The following is a 19,002-nucleotide window of genomic DNA, read 5'->3' as shown; positions in this document are numbered from 1 at the left end:
TAGCCTACACACTCCAATGCGATGATTCACCACCAACAATCAATTGACACAATGTAAAACATGGCTGTGATCCTGTATTCTTCAGGGAGCCTGGCAAAACATGTGGCGGATTTGATATATTACATTACAGAAGCCTCATATTCTCAGAGAGGGGGAGACCCATTGTCTCCCTCAGTTATGAGGACACTTTGTCCACCCATGGTGTTACATTTGAGGAAGAGGTACAGGGAAAAGGGGAGTGTGGTTGGTGTTACATAGGAGGAAGGGTTACAGGGTGGGTCACTCTTTCACTACTGTAAAGGACTCCTTGGTGGAGGTTGGTTTGCTCAGGGCCTGAATATCATCTAGGAGCTTGATCTGGGTCACAATGTGGGATGATCCTGGAGATATAATGAAAATTACATGTTTGTTTACTAACAAAATAATGTCATAAAAATCACAGATGAAGAACATTCTGTTGTGTTGCTTTGCCTGACATCCAAGACCATGACAGAACCATACTGTTGTACTGTGAATCTTCATTTTTCATTCATTACCTCTTGTTTTTTGTACTACCATTTATTTACAGCAGGGGGTGTCAAGCACTAGAACAGGTACTGACTGGGCTGTAGTTTGGGACAATAGCAATAGTTGAGTGAATCTCAAAAGTCTCAATTCACCTTGGAAGCGTCGAGAGAGGACGCAACTAACCGTGAATACTTTTGAGATTCACCCACTGCTGTTGGTACCCACCTATGAGGACCTCACAGGACTTGATGGATAGTGTCACCTGGTAGGCACAGCCAATCTCTGAGTAGCGGATCCCTCCGATGACAAAGATGATGAGCCTGGAGCCACTCCTGAGCCTGGAGCTCATCCTGAGAACTGGCCTTGTGTTTCTGACGGGCACTAGGAGAGGAGAGAGGGATTCAGATATGGAGAGGGTGTGTGTGAGATTGGAACTTATTAATAAGTTACATTATCATATATGATTTTATTAATTCAAAAATAATCATCTGCATCTCTTCCATATCCGAGACCTAGACTATAAAGCAGGGTTCCCGACCTGTCGGCCCGCAGACCAGAATTTGGCACGTGTTTTTATTTTATTTGCCTGCCCCCCCCTCCACCCCACAAAAGTTCTCTGAGCCCTAAACAAATCCACAAAATAATTAATATTTTGGGGGATTTTCATTCTTGGACATATGACTAACAATACCAGAAATTGTCTCCAAGGGATTTTCATTTAGGAAGTCTGGTCCCAATATTCCCAAGCATTATAGAGAGATCATATACAAATGTGAGCAAGATTTGAAATGGTGTTTTAGTTAAATACTATATCTGGGATTATTGTGGTCAATTTGCAGTCTTCCTGGCCTTGACCCACGCAACATGTCTTATGAATGACTTTGGATAATTCAGGAGTGAACCAGGCATTCGATCTACCTTTAACTCTTAGTTTTAAAGGATGCATGATTATCTACAATAGTATTAAATACATTTGCAAAAAAGATTAAAGCAAAATCAGGTCCAGGCAGGGATAGCTGGGATACAATCAAGGTCACTAAAATAATGTAAAAAAGCTTGTTCACACGTTTTTTAACGCTCCTCTTAGTGATGACACGAGGCTTAGATTGATGCATTCTCACATCTCTGACATAGACAACGGTCACTCAAATCCACTGGGAAAACCCCACTAGCAACATATTTATCTGGAGTATCCGTCAAAATAATATCAATCAGGGTAGATTGATGGATCTTTAGGATGTGGCCATGTAGGCTCAGTTATAGGCTGAGACAGGTCTAGCTCATAGCAAATATCTTTCAATGTATCTGACACTGGCGTCCCACAATCAATATTGGAATCGCCTAAAATGAATGGTTCAGATTTACCAAAACTTAGATAACATAAATGTATCTGAATTACTAAGAGAACATGAGGGAGCCGAGAGAGGGCGATACACTCCTACTAGTGTCAGCTGGTTATTATGACCAAGGCCCACATTAAGAACGAGACAATCAAACTGCTTAGGGAGAGAGGCAGCAAGAGAAACTGTAACATTTAAATGGTCCTTTATAAATATGTCTACACCACCACCTCTGCAAATTGTCCAATCTGTAAATATTATAAGCAGACAGAGATACATCAGAGTCCAGCACAGAATTATTCAACCAAGTTTCCGAAATTACCAGAATGTTCACGTTGGATTGAGAAGCTAGAATTTAAAATCAAATCCATCTTTGAAATCAAACTTCTGGCATTTATATGAACAAATTCCAAGATCGCAGCTGCGGGATTTCAGGTCAGATGGAGTTATGGAGTCCCATTATTTGAAAATGCCATGGGATTGGTTTCAATTGGAATAGGTACAGGATTGTATAGAACTGAACCATTGGGCCTATGCCTCGAGCGAGGACGTGGGTTAAAACAAGAGTCAATGAAGGTTACCTGGTGCAGGCCGGCAGTATAAAGACAATGCTGACAATTTACAGTTGGGATTACCTGAGGGGGACTTGGAGTGTTAATAAGTAAATGTCTCAGCACAGCCTTGAAATGTGAGGACAGGGTCCAGGCACCAAGATGATTTGGATGGACCCCATCCTCTCTGTAGGCCTATTTTAACAATGAAGAGGCTTTGTCTAAAATTAAACTAAATTATCAATGTGACCTTGCTTCATAAGGGGACCGAGTGGAGCAGCGGTCTAAGGCACCGTATCACATTGTCATTGTAAACATTGTCATTGTAAACAAGAATGTGTTCTTAACTGACCTGCCTAGTTAAATTAAATAAACATAGCCTACAAGGAAAGGCCACTACATTCAAAATGTTAATAAAATTGTTCTATGACATTGTGAACGTAATTTCATTATTCCAATATGTTTTCAATAATTGAATTCACTTAATCTATTTTATGAGAATTTGTAAGATTCTTGTTTGCATAAAATAGACAGAGACCAGTCTTATCAATACTAGATAATAGTATTTATTCTCGGAGCCGCTACCATGTATCACGTTCTGACCATAGTTCTTTTGTGTTTTCTTTGTTTTAGTGTTGGTCAGGACGTGAGCTGAGTGGGCATTCTATGTTGTGTGTCTAGTTTTCCCATTTCTATGTTTGGCCTGATATGGTTCTCAATCAGAGGCAGGTGTTAGTCATTGTCTCTGATTGGGAACCATATTTAGGTAGCCTGTTTTGTGTTGGGTTTTGTGAGTGGTTGTCTTCTGTCTTTGCACCAGCTAGGACTGTTTCGGTTTTTGGCCACATTTGTTGTTTTGGTATTTTAATAGTGTTCACGTTTATGGTCTTTATTAAACATGTTGAACTCTAACAACGCTGCGCTTTGGTTTGATCCTTCGTCCACAGAAGAAAACGGTTACAACATGTTACCACGAACAGTTTATATACAAAATATGACGTCATTGGTGAATGAATCTCCTCCTCTCGACGGAGACAAAGCAAGTTTAAAGGTTCATTCCGACTCACTAACGCGGACACACAACACAACTGAATTAACTCTTGACCCCTCACCATTATCGATCACCACTTAGCTGACAGTTCTAGTTAACATAAGGCAGTGAGTGTATTCATAGGTTATCTGAAACACCCCAGCGCTAAGTTTTGTCGGTTCAACCATAGGGTCGTTAACCTATCTGCTTAGTTAACCTACAACCCATTCCTACCTAGACTAGTTGGAATGGTGTTCATTATGTTTAATTACTCCTTGTTCATGCCACATCACTTTATGAACTAACATTATTAATCAGATATTGTAAAACAGGGTATAGTTTACTTAGTTACAGTTCTATTTAAAATGGGGATATTGTTTTATTTATCATTTATTCATACAATTCCTAACAGACAGTTTTTATGAGTACGCACTGGTAGCCTACACACGTGTAGCTTATTGTCGGTCAATCAGAGGCTCCATGGGTAATTTAAAAAAAATGACAGAATGAAGTTGGCTAATTGAGGAGGAGGCTACAATGATCAACCAAAAGGTAGTTGTTGTACGGGGAGCGTAGCAAAATAGCCTAAATTACACGTGCTACTTGAGCTAGCTGGCTAATTTAGCGGACTACTGTAGCTAGCTAGCTTCTTTACAACGATTTGATGCAGTCAAGACGGGCACTACCTCCAGATGGTATGATAGATAACCTATGGCAGCAACAAGTTCGTAGCGTGAGCAGGTCTCCATTGAATTTTTAACATGTATTTCGACTATCTGAACATTTGAATAGTGCAATCACTTCAAATGCCCATCCCTAGCAGAGTAACCAGAGCCTTTTGTTCAATTTAGGGATGGGCATTTGAAATGATTTCACTACTTGAATAATATCATGATGTGTTTTCAAATATCGAAATACATGCGTTTTAAAGAGAGACTTTTTTGGGGTGGGAAACTTCAATGGAGACTCAGGGGCAGGTGTGTGTGGCAAGGAGGGAGAGAAATAGAGAGAACAAAGTGGCCAAACTGACTGGCATTAGTTTGACAAAGTTGTTGCTGCCATCTATCATACCATCTGGTAGTGCCGGTCTTGACTGCATCAACACTCTATTCATAGTAAACCTCAGCCTACTTGTTGGTTGATCATTGTAGCCTACTCCTTCCATTCGGCATTGATTATTCATCTCCCACTTCAGTTGCTACACATGGAGCCTCTGATTGTAGTGCCGCTTTGACAGATAATAACAACAAACGACATGTGTGAAACGGGTGTGTAGGCTACCGGTGTGTCTTTTTATGGGGTGCACTCATGAAAACTGTAATAAAACTTCACATTCAGAGCATTTCTGACACCTCGAACTCTACAAAGTGTCTCAGAGAAGAAGTGCTGATCTATGATCAGGTCCAAACTGTCCATGGAACCTAGATCTGAAAAGGGTAAACTGATCCTAGAATAGCACTCCTACTTTGTGAATACAGGCTCTGTTTGGGCCCATCACTTCCTGCACCACCCTGCCCTTGTAACTCCCTCCCTCCCTGTGCCTGAAAAAAGCTAAGTGACACAGTTCTGTTCTGTGAGACAGAAACGGTTTATCATCGTCTGCATTACGCTGACCTCCATCAGGTCTTTGATGACAGGTGTCCATCTGGACTGGTTGTATGTCCCTTCCTGAAATCGCTCCCTTCGAGGCGACCTAAGCAGTGGGAACAAGCTTGGCTGCAGAGAGGGAGAGAGTGAAAGAGAGACATAGAAACGAAACCATAAATAAAAGTAAAGTTTAAGGTAAGAAAATACAAAATAAGAATAGCAAGAAAAAACATAACTAGTGAAGTTCCACTCTATAATACAATACACTGATGGTACTGTATAATCCACCTGGGCTATGACCATGCTAAGATCTAGCAAACTACATGCAGTGCCTTGCGAAAGTATTCGGCCCCCTTGAACTTTGCGACCTTTTGCCACATTTCAGGCTTCAAACATAAAGATATAAAACTGTATTTTTTTGTGAAGAATCAACAACAAGTGGGACACAATCATGAAGTGGAACGACATTTATTGGATATTTCAAACTTTTTTAACAAATCAAAAACGGAAAAATTGGGCGTGCAAAATTATTCAGCCCCCTTAAGTTAATACTTTGTAGCGCCACCTTTTGCTGCGATTACAGCTGTAAGTCGCTTGGGGTATGTCTCTATCAGTTTTGCACATCGAGAGACTGAAATGTTTTCCCATTCCTCCTTGCAAAACAGCTCGAGCTCAGTGAGGTTGGATGGAGAGCATTTGTGAACAGCAGTTTTCAGTTCTTTCCACAGATTCTCGATTGGATTCAGGTCTGGACTTTGACTTGGCCATTCTAACACCTGGATATGTTTATTTTTGAACCATTCCATTGTAGATTTTGCTTTATGTTTTGGATCATTGTCTTGTTGGAAGACAAATCTCCGTCCCAGTCTCAGGTCTTTTGCAGACTCCATCAGGTTTTCTTCCAGAATGGTCCTGTATTTGGCTCCATCCATCTTCCCATCAATTTTAACCATCTTCCCTGTCCCTGCTGAAGAAAAGCAGGCCCAAACCATGATATGCTGCCACCACCATGTTTGACAATGGGGATGGTGTGTTCAGGGTGATGAGCTGTGTTGCTTTTACGCCAAACATAACGTTTAGCATTGTTGCCAAAAAGTTCAATTTTGGTTTCATCTGACCAGAGCACCTTCTTCCACATGTTTGGTGTGTATCCCAGGTGGCTTGTGGCAAACTTTAAACGACACTTTTTATGGATATCTTTAAGAAATGGCTTTCTTCTTGCCAATCTTCCATAAAGGCCAGATTTGTGCAATATACGACTGATTGTTGTCCTATGGACAGAGTCTCCCACCTCAGCTGTAGATCTCTGCAGTCCAGAGTGATCATGGGCCTCTTGGCTGCATCTCTGATCAGTCTTCTCCTTGTATGAGCTGAAAGTTTAGAGGGACGGCCAGGTCTTGGTAGATTTGCAGTGGTCTGATACTCCTTCCATTTCAATATTATCGCTTGCACAGTGCTCCTTGGGATGTTTAAAGCTTGGGAAATCTTTTTGTATCCAAATCCGGCTTTAAACTTCTTCACAACAGTATCTCGGACCTGCCTGGTGTGTTCCTTGTTCTTCATGATGCTCTCTGCGCTTTTAACGGACCTCTGAGACTATCACAGTGCAGGTGCATTTATACGGAGACTTGATTACACACATCATTAGTCATTTAGGTCAACATTGGATCATTCAGAGATCCTCACTGAACTTCTGGAGAGAGTTCGCTGCACTGAAAGTAAAGGGGCTGAATAATTTTGCACGCCCAATTTTTCAGTTTTTGATTTGTTCAAAAAGTTTGAAATATCCAATAAATGTCGTTCCACTTCATGATTGTGTCCCACTTGTTGTTGATTCTTCACCAAAAAATACAGTTTTTTCTCTTTATGTTTGAAGCCTGAAATGTGGCAAAAGGTCGCAAAGTTCAAGGGGGCCGAATACTTTCGCAAGGCACTGTACATACTACATAGCTATGCCCTATAAAATCCCACTAACCGAAGATGTGGTGGGGACTCCCAGTTCTCTCCAGTTGAGAATAAACTCTCTGTCCTCCTCGATCTTAACGTGTTGGATGAGTTTGTTCAGGTTCTCCTCTGTTGTTCCTGTTCAGAACCAGAAAGAAAAAGGTTTTAAAAATAGTAATTGACTAAAGTTACCTCAGGCCAAACGAAAAGACATTCTATTGAAGGAATATTCCTATAGCTGAAGCTCCAATGGTACCTTTGTCAAGGGGCACATAAGGAATTCATGATCTTCCATTTTAAATCTGTAAACTTTTTTGAATTTTCAATTGAATAGATGCCATATAAAAGTGTCTAAATGTTTACATGTACATTTAAAGATCCTCTTTAAAACTGTGAGGGCACAGGGTGAGTCAGAGCAGCAGACTTGCCGTTGAGGCTGAAGATGTAGAGGAGAACAGCTCTGATCTTGCCGTAGATGTCGTGGGGGTGCAACAGCACAGGAAGCAGTGTCCTCATCGGGTCCTTCACCTTCTGACCCTCCACATCAGACACTACTGCCAGGTCCTACACAACAGTGAGCACACAGCATCAGTCAGAAACCACAGGTCATACATAAGGGACATATATGAAATATGAAACACTGTAAAGCATACCTGCTCAGCTTTGCAGAGTTCCTGCTCAGCTTTGCAGAGTTCCTGCACATTCTTCTGGAAGTGGTTCATACAGTCTTCAGTCAAATTCAGATGGACATTTTTATGTGGTTGACATAGAAACATGGCTGAGAAAAACAGTCTAATATTTTATTCTAATATCAATACATTTTCCCACATGGCAGTATAAGTGAACAGCTTTAATTTCCATACAAACCCAGTCACATAATAGAGGACTGACCTGTTTTTCCACAGTATCATTACCATAGAGAGCAGGTGGAAAAGAAACACCACAATATACTGCACCTCAGAGGCATCACACCCAAACAGAGCAGACCAACTCAGGATGACAACCAAAACAGACCAGGTTACATGGTGCTACATACCTGAGCCACCTGCTTGCGGAAGTGGGGCATCTTTTTCATAAGCTGGGATAAGCCACTTATTGTGATCAAGAAAACAGAAAATAATGATAAATACAATGATTTTACTTTATTTTATTTAACCAGGCAAGTCAATTAAGAACAAATTCTTATTTACAATGACGGCCTGGTAAGAGGCAAAAGGCCTCCTGTGGTGACGGGGGCTGGGATAAAAACTAACAAAAAAATCAATTTAAGACAAAACAGACAAAGACTGAAGACACTGCCAACAGCACAAACACCACAGCAAACAAACAGTGAGTGGATGTGTGTGTAGGCATATGTGTGGTGTGTGTAAAGTAAAACATGCTTCCTTACAAAAGGCCACGTAAACTAGGGACATCAGGTGACAACTAGATGTCCCAACAACCTGGTCATCCATTTGTCCTTTTAACACCTCCAGGGACACCAGGTCCTGGGGCCTCATTTAAACCGTGCGTATGTTTAAAAAAAACAACGTACAGTACCGGTCAAAAGTCTGGACACATACTCATTCAAGGGTTTGTCTTTATTGTAGAATAATAGTGAAGACAACAAAACATCAAAACTATGAAATAATACATGTAGTAACCCAAAAAATTTACTCAAAAAAGAAAGGTCCTCTCTTCAGCGAACTTAACATGTGTAAATATTTGTATGAACATAACAATATTCAACAACTGAGACATAAACTGAACAAGTTCCACAGACGTGTGACTATGTGACTAACAGAAATGGAATAATCTGTCCCTGAACAAAGGGGGGTCAAAATCAAAAGTAACAGTCAATGCAGCTGGTGGCCACACCAGATACTAAGTACTGCAGTGCATCTCCTCCTCATGGACTGCACCAGATTTGCCAGTTCTTGCTGTTAGACGTTACCCCACTCTTCCACCAAGGCACTTGCAAGTTACCGGACATTTCTGGGGGGGAATGGCCCTAGCCCTCACCCTCCGATCCAACAGGTCCCAGACGTGCTCAATGGGATTGAGATCCGGCTCTTCGCTGGCCATGGCAGAACACTGACATTCCTGTCTTGTAGGAAATCACGCACAGGACGAGCAGTATGGCTGGTGGCATTGTCATGCTAGAGGGTCATGTCAGGATGAGCCTGCAGGAAGGGTACCACATGAGGGAGGAGGATGTCTTCCCTGTAACGCACAGCGTTGAGATTGCCTGCAATGACAACAAGCTCAGTCCGATGATGCTGTGACACACCGCCCCAGACCATGACGGACACTCCACCTCCAAATCGATCCCGCTCCAGAGTACAGGCATCGGTGTAACGCTCATTCCTTCGACGATAAACATGAATCTGACCATCACCCCTGGTGAGACAAAACCGCAACTCGTCAGTGAAGAGCACTTTTTGGCAGTCCTGTCTGGTCCAGCGACGGTGGGTTTTTGCCCATAGGCGACGTTGTTGCCCGTGATGTCTGGTGAGGACCTGCCTTACAACAGGCCTACAAGCCCTCAGTCCAGCCTCTCTCAGCCTATTGCGGACAGTCTAAGCACTGATGGAGGGATTGTGCGTTCCTGGTGTAACTCGGGCAGTTGTTGCCATCCTCTACCTGTCCCGCAGATGTGATGTTCTGATGTACCGATCCTGTGCAGGTGTTGTTACACGTGGTCTGCCACTGTGAGGACGATCAGCTGTCCGTCCTGTCTCCCTGTAGCGCTGTCTTAGAGATCTCACAGTACGGACATTGCAATTTATTGCCCTAGCCACATCTGCAGTCCTCATGCCTCATTACAGCATGCCTAAGGCACGTTCACGCAGATGAGCAGGGACCCTTGGCATCTTTCTTTTGGTGTTCTTCAGAGTCAGTAGAAAGGCCTCTTTAGTGTCCTAAGTTTTCATAACTGACCTTAATTGCCTACCGTCTGTAAGCTGTTAGTCTTAATGACAATTCCACAGGTGCATGTTCATTAATTGTTTGTGGATCATTGAACAAGCATAGGAAACAGTGTTTAAACCCTATCCTTGAAGTTATTTGGATTTTTACAAATTATCTTTGAAAGACAGGGTTCTGAAAAAGGGTTGTTTCTTTTTTTGCAGAGTTCACATTTTACAATCGAGATTTTTCAAAGTTGCCACTCTTTGCCTTGATTACAGCTTTGCATACTCTTGGCATTCTCTCAACCAGCTTCATGAGGAAGTCACCTGGAATGCATTTCAATTAACAGGTGTACCTTGTTAAAAGTTAATTTGTGGAATTTCTTTCCTGTTTAATGTGTTTGAGCCAATCAGTTGTGTTGTGATAAGGTAGGGGTATTATACAGAAGATAGCCCTATTTGGTAAAAGACCAAGTCCATATTATGTCAAGAGCAGCTCAAAAAAGCAAAGAGAAACGACAGTTTCTTTAAGACATGAAGGTCAGTCAATGCGGAAAACTTCAATAACTTTGAACGTTTCTTCAAGTGCAGTCGCAAAAACCATCAAGAATTATGATGAAACTGGCTCTCATGAGAACTGCCACAGGAAAGGAAGACCCAGAGTTACCTCTGCTGCAGAGGATGTTCATTAGTTAACTGCACCTCAAATTGCAGCCTTCAGAGTTCAAGTATCTGCCACATCTCAACATCAACTGTTCAGAGGAGACTGCGTGAACCAGGCCTTCATGGTCAAATTGCTGCAAAGAAACCACTATTAAAAGGACCATTAAGAAGAGGAGACTTGCTTGGGCCAAGAAACACGAGCAATGGACATTAGAGACTGGTTGAAATCTGTCCTTTGGTCTGATGAGTCAAATTTGAGATGTTTGGTTCCGCCGTGTCTTTGTGAATCGCAGAGTAGGTGAAAGGATGATCTCCGCATGTGTGGTTCCCACCGTAAAGCATGGAGGAGGTGGTGTGATGGTGTGGGGGTGCTTTGCTGGTGACATGTGATATATTGTCAGACACAGGAGAAAACATTTCTCCCTAACAATAAACATACCTTCCCAGTGGGTCAGAAGTTACATACACTCAATTAGTATTTTGTAGCAATGCTTTTAAATTGTTTAACTTGGGTCAAACACGTTGGGTAGCCTTCCACAAGCTTCACACAATAAGTTGGGTGAATTTTGCCCCATTCCTCCTGACAAGGCGTGTGTAACTGAGTCAGGTTTGTAGGCCTCCTTACTCGCACACACTTTTTCAGTTCTGCCCACAAATGTTCTATAGGATTGAGGTCAGGGCTTTGTGATGGCCACTCCAATACCTTGACTTTGTTGTCCTTAAGCCATTTTGCCACAACTTTGGAAGTATGCTTGGGGTCATTGTCCATTTGGAAGACCCATTTGCGACCAAACTTTAACTTCCTGACTGATGTCTTGAGATATTGCTTCAATATATCCACATAATTTCCATTCTCATGATGCCATCCATTTTGTGAAGTGCACCAGTCCCCACTGCAGCAAAGCACCCCCACAACATGATGCTGCCACCCCTGTGCTTCATGGTTGGGATGGTGTTCTTCAGCTTGCAAGACTCCCCCTTTTTACCCCAAACATAACGATGGTCATTATGCCAAACGGTTCCGTTTTTGTTTCATCCGACCAGAGGACATTTCTCCAAAAAGTACCATCTTTGTCCCCATGTGCAGTTGCAAACCGTAATCTGTCTTTTTTTATGGCGGTTTTGGAGTGGCCTTTCAGGTTATATCGATATAGGACTCGTTTTACTGTGGATATATATACTTTTGTACCTGTTTCCTTCAGCATCTTCACAAGGTCCTTTGCTGTTGTTCTGGGATTGATTTGCACTTTTCGCACCAAAGTACGTTCATCTCTAGGAGACAGAGCGTGTCTCCTTCCTGAGCGGTATGATGGCTGCGTGGTCCCATGGTGTTTATACATGCATACTATTGTTTGTACAGATGAACGTGGTACCTACAGGCGTTTGGAAATTGCTCTGATTTTCCCATGATGTCAAGCAAAGAGGCACTGAGTTTGAAGGTAGGCCTTGAAATACATCCACAGGTACACCTCCAATTGACTCAAATTAAGTCAATTAGAAGAAGCTTCTAAAGCCATGATATCATTTTCTGGAATTTTCCAAGCTGTTTAAAGGCACAGTCAACTTAGTGTATGTAAACTTCTGACCCACTGGAATTGTGAAACAGTGAATTATAAGTGAAATAAGCCTTTCATATTTTATGAATTTGTAAAAATGTCTAAAAACATAATTACACTTTGACATTACGGGGTATTGCGTGTAGCCCAGTGACACAAAGGATGAATATTTTCTGAAGGCACTGTATTTCTGTTCAAGAACATGCTTAAGGCACATGGCAAGCTAAAAGGATGGGGGTCACAGGGTCAAAGCCCCTCAGAAAAGCAGAACCTAATATTTGGTACAGAAACCTTTGTTTGCAATTACAGAGATCATACGTTTCCTGTGGTTCTTGACCAGGTTTGCACACACTGCAGCAGGGATTTTGGCCCACTCATCCATACAGACCTTCTCCAGATCCTTCAGGTTTCGGGGCTGTCACTGGACAATACGGACTTTCAGCTCCCTCCAAAAATGTTCTATTGGGTTCAGGTCTGGAGACTGGCTAGGCCACTCCAGGATCTTGAGATGCTTTGTAAGTAGGAAAACCTGCAAAATCGGCAGTGTATCAAATACTTGTTCTCCCCACTGTACATGGATGAGAGGAACATCCAGAAAGTGTTTATGCCATTTACAAAAGCCAATCATTTTGACTGAATTCATCATGTTCAGCTTCACTCTCAAATACTAGGTGCCATCAACACACGGTAACTGATAATCTTCCCATGCTTCTGCATTCTTAAAAGCAGTTTTTTTTAGAGGGATAAAACACAGATCATATAAACCAAGTCACACCCCTCAAGCATTTTCTCCTGACAACAGAACAGGTCTTTTGAATAAATCTACAAGTGTTACTGTATCCAGATATTCCGTTACAGAATCCTAGCGTTGACAGATTGCCACATTTTATAACATCATATTAAGATTTTAGAGCAACGCCCTTCCAGGATTTTGTGTACCTTTTTGCCCTACGGAAATCCAGCACCAGACACTCACAGACCATCAAAAATGAATAACCTACAGTAACTGACATGGTGCAAGTTATTTTGTAAGGGAGAGTAACAGTTTCTTATGTGAATGGAACATTTTAAAAAACTTACTTGGGACTCCTGGGGCAAGAAGGAAATGTTTATTTCCTTGCAGACACGTATGTATTTTGCACAGTACTGTTTCATCTTGCTGAACAACTCATCAGAACAATCTGATGTGGGGAGGAGTTCCAGAATTGACCATCAATAAAGGGGTTTATAATAAAAAAGGCAGAATATTTCTTCCCTCAGTATATACTTACAGTCAGTGAAATAAACATATGCTGCTTTGTACTTAGGTTTCAGCTTGAAGTCACCAATGAAGGCATCCACACACTGTCAACACTGAATGGAAATATTTCACTACAAATACACATTCACAGCCCTGTCAAACCTAGAACACGTGAAGAACAAGTTGTACTATTTTGTTTGGAATGATGATCAATATAGACGTGTTCATATTGAGGTGGAGTATGGTGTAGAGACATTTAATGATGTCGAAACTTTGCTGTCGGGCTCATGAAGTAGATGGCCTTCATTTCCAGTACAGGCTCTCTGCTTTTGTAGAGGTCCTACACAACTAAGAGAAAATACAGTTTAATTTCAGTTCATGGTGCGGATATCAATAACACCACTTTCAACTGTTTTAAACATATTCTAAGTAGCCTTTGGTTATTTGTACTAATTGAGTACATAAGAAGTTCTATGCTAATGATATGTCCGTCTTGCTTATGCTGTTGTGGGGACACATTCTTATATCCATCTTGCATGTAACAAAACAGACAGCCTTACAGGGATCTAATATTTTCACATCCCTTCTACATGAAACAGAAGCGTCACTTTGAGGTGTGAAAACGTCCACTTGCAATGTAATTCTCCAATTACAAACAAAGTCAACCACAGATTGTGCACCACCACAATTGCTGTCATATTGTTGTCCTGAAATCATGGTTACAATCCGCACCGGTCGGAAGTAAGGCCAAACAGTAGACATCTATGAAAATGATCATTTCCATTAGTGTGACATACTGGTGATTCCCTCCTGCATCAGGTCAGACGTTTTGCAGCATGTCGACAGAAGCTTGGTGCTGAAGTGGCCCAGGATCAATATCTGAGAAAGAAAAGATGCATGTTATGACCTTGATATGATACCTTTTGATTAAGACACTGTGTTGAATGTTTCACATTAGACAAGAGAGATGTCCATCATAAACACAGCATACAATGCATTCCCACGCAGCAGTGTATCAAAACAATGACTGGGTAGTGTGCAGTCGGGAATACAGCACGTAACCCAATTAACATGGTCTAAGTGATGGAACGGTGAAGGAATGCAGTCAATGCATGCAAGAATGCAATAGTGAGTGTTGTGTCAAAATAAACAGGTCCGGTCCCATTACCTTCCATATTTCTGACTTCTTGCAATCCTCAATGATCGTTTCCTTTATTCCTAGTTGAAAGATGAATGGCAGATAGCTTAACCTTAGTATTTATTACGTTGTACTTGTCAATCCTATGGCTACGTTATTGACTGTCAGAACTGCCCCCTCCCACAAACGATCCAACTGGCAAAACAATCAATGAAAGATACTATTTCTCAGGCCATAAAAAAATATATATATTGGAAAAGGTACCCTACACTCAAGTGCATTATATTTGTATATTTCTTGACAGTGCACTGACCAATGCTGACCAAGGCTATACACTGACCTAGCTGTCTGTCAAGGGGTGCAATCATTAGTCCAAACAGTTGCATGAGAGATCTTAACTTTTGTCCACACATTACCGCAATCCTTTCTACGAGACTTTCTACCTCAGTGAGTCGGCCGCGAAGGACATTCTGCTCAGACCAGGCCCAAAACCCTGACACTCAAAAAGGAAGAGGCGGCATTATAGAGACCAGCGTGCGGGATACCTGACGAGACTACGTCGGCGAGTGAATAAACCGCCTCCACCCTCCATTCTATTGGAGAATGTGCAATCAGTGGAGAATAAACTGGACGACCTCCGTTCAAGACTATCCTATCAACGTGATTTGAAGAACTATAATATCCTATGTTTCTCCGAGACATGGATGAACAAGGACGTGGAAAACATAAACCGAGCTGGTTCTTCTATACAATCGGCAGGACAGAAAGGAAGTGTTGGTTAAACTCGGGGGGGGGGGGTTGTCTCTGTTAACAGCAGCTAGTGCGCGATCTTGAATATTATGGAAGATTTGAGGTTTTGCTCGCCTGAGTTAGAATACCCTATGATCAGCTGTAGACCAGCTGTACTCAAATCTTATCCTACGAGGTCCGGAGCCTGCTGGTTTTCTGTTCTACCTGATAAATAATTGCACACACCTGGTGTCCCAGGTCTAAATCAGTCCCTGATTATAGGGGAACAATTAAATTCAGTGGAACTGGCTTCGAGGTCTAGAGTTGAGTTTGAGGGATGTAGACAATACTATTTACCAAGAGAGTTTATCTATATTTTTCGTAGCTTTCCATTTACCAACACAAAATGATGCTGGCACTAAGAACACACTCTGTACTGTATTTGCCACAAGGGCCTGCTATCATTCACTTTAAACTGGACTGTGTGTGTACAAGCAGTTGCAACAGCACAACTTTAATTGGGATTATAATGATGACAGAACTACCTGAGATTGTACTTAGAATTTAATATATAAGAACAGTATAAGAACACTGTTTATGTACATCCTGCCAGTTCCCTGTTCTGCCCTGTGTGCTATTACAGTGAGCTCGTATATACGAAAGTTGCATTTGCCATTTATTGCTTAGCTAATAAAAAATACTTAGTATACAATCGGTGACTCATTGTCATATTTATCCTGATACCAGATTCGAATTGACGCAACTCTAACAATAATTATTGCCTACATTTACTGACACCAGTCATATTCAGCGAGTCTTGTGGCTTTGTAAATTCATCAGTTATTCTGCGCTCTGGCACACTCAAACAAGACTGCTCTGAAATCAGAGTAGATAGCTAGCCAGAGTGAATTTTAACACACAAGAGAGATATGCTAACTGGATAACAGTCATTTAGCATAGCTAGCAAAGTGATTCACATTTCTTGCTACCAAACCAAATTACACATGCATCTCTAGCTGTGTAGCCACTGAAAAACGATACGAGGGGGAAAAGTCAGTCACTCATCCAATGACATGATGTCCTCCTAGCAGCTAGCTTGATCCATAAATATGTACACTAGCATATTAGCAAAGTTATGACTGACTTGTGACCATTGCCCTTGCTAGTTTGATTGTATTGATATTCCCAGCCTTAGTTACAATCGTCAGTTTTTGTCGAACATATTGAGTCATTGAAACTGAAACAGTGCATCTCGAATAGAGACAGCAAACAATGTACCAGGCCAACTGTGATTTACAACCTGATAGCAATATTTTTTGGACTACTAAGAAAAGTATTGGTGAATTATATTAATAATGCTTTGAACTGCATCCATCTATTCAGCCAACAATGCCTTAGTGTATGTCATGGAATGTTGAGCCAAATATAACCTATTTTTAAAACCTCTTATAAAGTTTGTTTTGCAGCATAAACTGTGAATTAGATTTTTTCAATTGATATAATTATCTGTTTATTTCATATCTGCAAAGTATTTTAAACGCTGTTAGTTCCACTTTAATTATATATTACAGCATACCAACTTATATTTGGTGGTTTTATATCGCTTGCATTTTAGGCCTTATAACAAAGGCTTCTAAAATGACAGTGACTACAGGGCAAAACAGATCAAATGGATATGGCTAGCCACTCAAACATTAAAGGTTTGAGATTTCCTGCCACTTTGATGTGTCCCCTATAAATATAAATGTATTTGTTGGGGAAACACTCAAGTATCACTTACATCTGTACAGCAATCTCCCAGCAACATATATAGCCTCTTACAAGACACGCCTCAAAATATGTTTAATGAGTGAGAACCAATACCACACACCCACTAATGTTCAAAAGGTTTTTGGCACTCCAACATGTATTCTGAATGACAGTAAATGACTGGCAGCAATTGGCCAGTAAGTCACTGTAGAGGTTTGTAGAATTTCTGAAATACACTATAATACCATATTTTGTGGGGGCACGTTTATAATCCGAACCCTTCCCGGCTCCTTCAAGGTCACCCAAGTTGAGGTAAACGTCGAAGGTATCAACGTCAACGAAAGCGAATCTTAATCAAACCTAACCTAACCTACATGGATAAAAATATAAACCATGGAAGTAACTGAGGCTGAGTCATTATGCGTAATGTACTTTGTAATATTCATGTTATACCCGTGCAGTGGTATATTTTTATATGACCAAATACCGTACCGATGTTAGCATAGCGTTAATTATCACCGATTTGCACGTGAGCTAGCTAATTGCTCACAATGAGGGAATCTTATTTGGACAAATTTGCCTACTTGAGCAATAAGCCTAGGTTTACTTGTACAGTTGTGTAATCGATTTGAGCGTTGATTTTCTGTGTTTCTTCAATGTATGCCTTGTTGTGATTGGCTGGCTCTAAATGTGTATCGTTGATGCCATTCCCTTAGTTACACATAGCGAGTCTACACAGCCTAAACATAGTATATACAATAATGAAATCACCTGGTCCCAACATACATGGCAAGTCAAGAAAAGTCATTTGTAATTTTTCCACACTGCAAACTGAAGTTAAATAAGAAAAACTTCAAAACACATTTACGAAGAAAGCATACACATTGCTTTGAAACAGTGTCCAATGAAAGATCTTTGACATGCGAGTGCATTGATGTGAGAAATGGTGTGTTTGCAGTCGAAAATACTTTTTCTGGTCCAGCAACACCCATACATGTTGTGAAACATACTTGGGCTAATTCAGTTCCAACTGTGTTCAAAACTGTTATGCATGCTGGAGTATAAAAAGCTGTTGAATTGTACTTTTCCTTTACTTCACATACACTGTTCACAGAAACAGTGTTCGGATCTTGTCCCCTGGACCTTTGAGGACTTTTGGTGTGGATGATGTTCAGGTTAGATATTCCTTTAAATTATTCCACTGAACTGTACCAAAAGTCTTGAATGTCATTCCTTTATTGAATATGGTACCTTGTTCACACCACAGGGCCTACCAAAGCAAGGTTTCACAAACAACTGTGGGGTGTTTGTTGTGACCGTAAAATGCTGGCTATTCAGTATATTATATTAGTCCTATTTTCTATTGTTATAACATATGAAAAGTGATTATTATTTCTGTGCTTGCAGCATGCAAAGCACACATTTGTTATTGCTCATACTTGTTCTTGTTTATTATTGTTGACACTTTTTGGGACCTATTTCCTACAGTTTTTACACTACATACACAATTCATACATCAAACTCTGCATCCTGAAATATATTCTTGATGTAATCACTGAGGTATGTATAAATTATGAAATTCTCATCACTAGTGGATATAATGTTTTTTGGGATACCCATCCGATTGTGTGATTTTCCTTTTCAAAGGAAAACATGCAGCAAATTAGGCGATGGTGGTGCCTAGTTCTCCTGCAGAACTTTCCCTTGCCGTAAGTCTTGAACGTTATAAAAACTTCTCATTTGCATCCTTAAAAACACTTGTTAAAATCACTTGTAGAAGTCTCCCGAGTCTCTGATCTCCCTACTGGAGCCGGTATAACTTAATGTACAAAGCACATTCAGCTTGTCAGTATGTCTATATGGTATAGTCTGTGTCCATTCTCATGAGGAAAGTAAATAGCATTATAAATCAGGATAGGTAGTAACTGTATGTTTATATATGCTCAATGAAATAATATAACTAGAACGTTATAACATTTATAAATACAATTTTAACAGTACATGACATAACAAGTCTGTTGTTCACTGCAACAATATCAGCAGCTTGTCTCAAATATAGCATGAAGCTAAAAGTGTTACA

The 19,002-nt window shown here is 40.8% G+C and overlaps 1 pseudogene; it reads right to left on the bottom strand.

The window, feature by feature from the left end:
- Positions 1-279: 279 nt before the first annotated feature.
- On the bottom strand, positions 280-16,327 carry LOC109897212 (syntaxin-binding protein 3-like; annotated as a pseudogene).
- Positions 16,328-19,002: the final 2,675 nt, after the last annotated feature.

Source organism: Oncorhynchus kisutch, linkage group LG10 (genome assembly GCF_002021735.2).
Source record: "Oncorhynchus kisutch isolate 150728-3 linkage group LG10, Okis_V2, whole genome shotgun sequence".
NCBI classification, from domain to species: Eukaryota; Metazoa; Chordata; class Actinopteri; order Salmoniformes; family Salmonidae; genus Oncorhynchus; species Oncorhynchus kisutch.
Note: the sequence above shows the minus strand (reverse complement) of the source record. Positions and strands in the feature narration are given on the sequence as shown.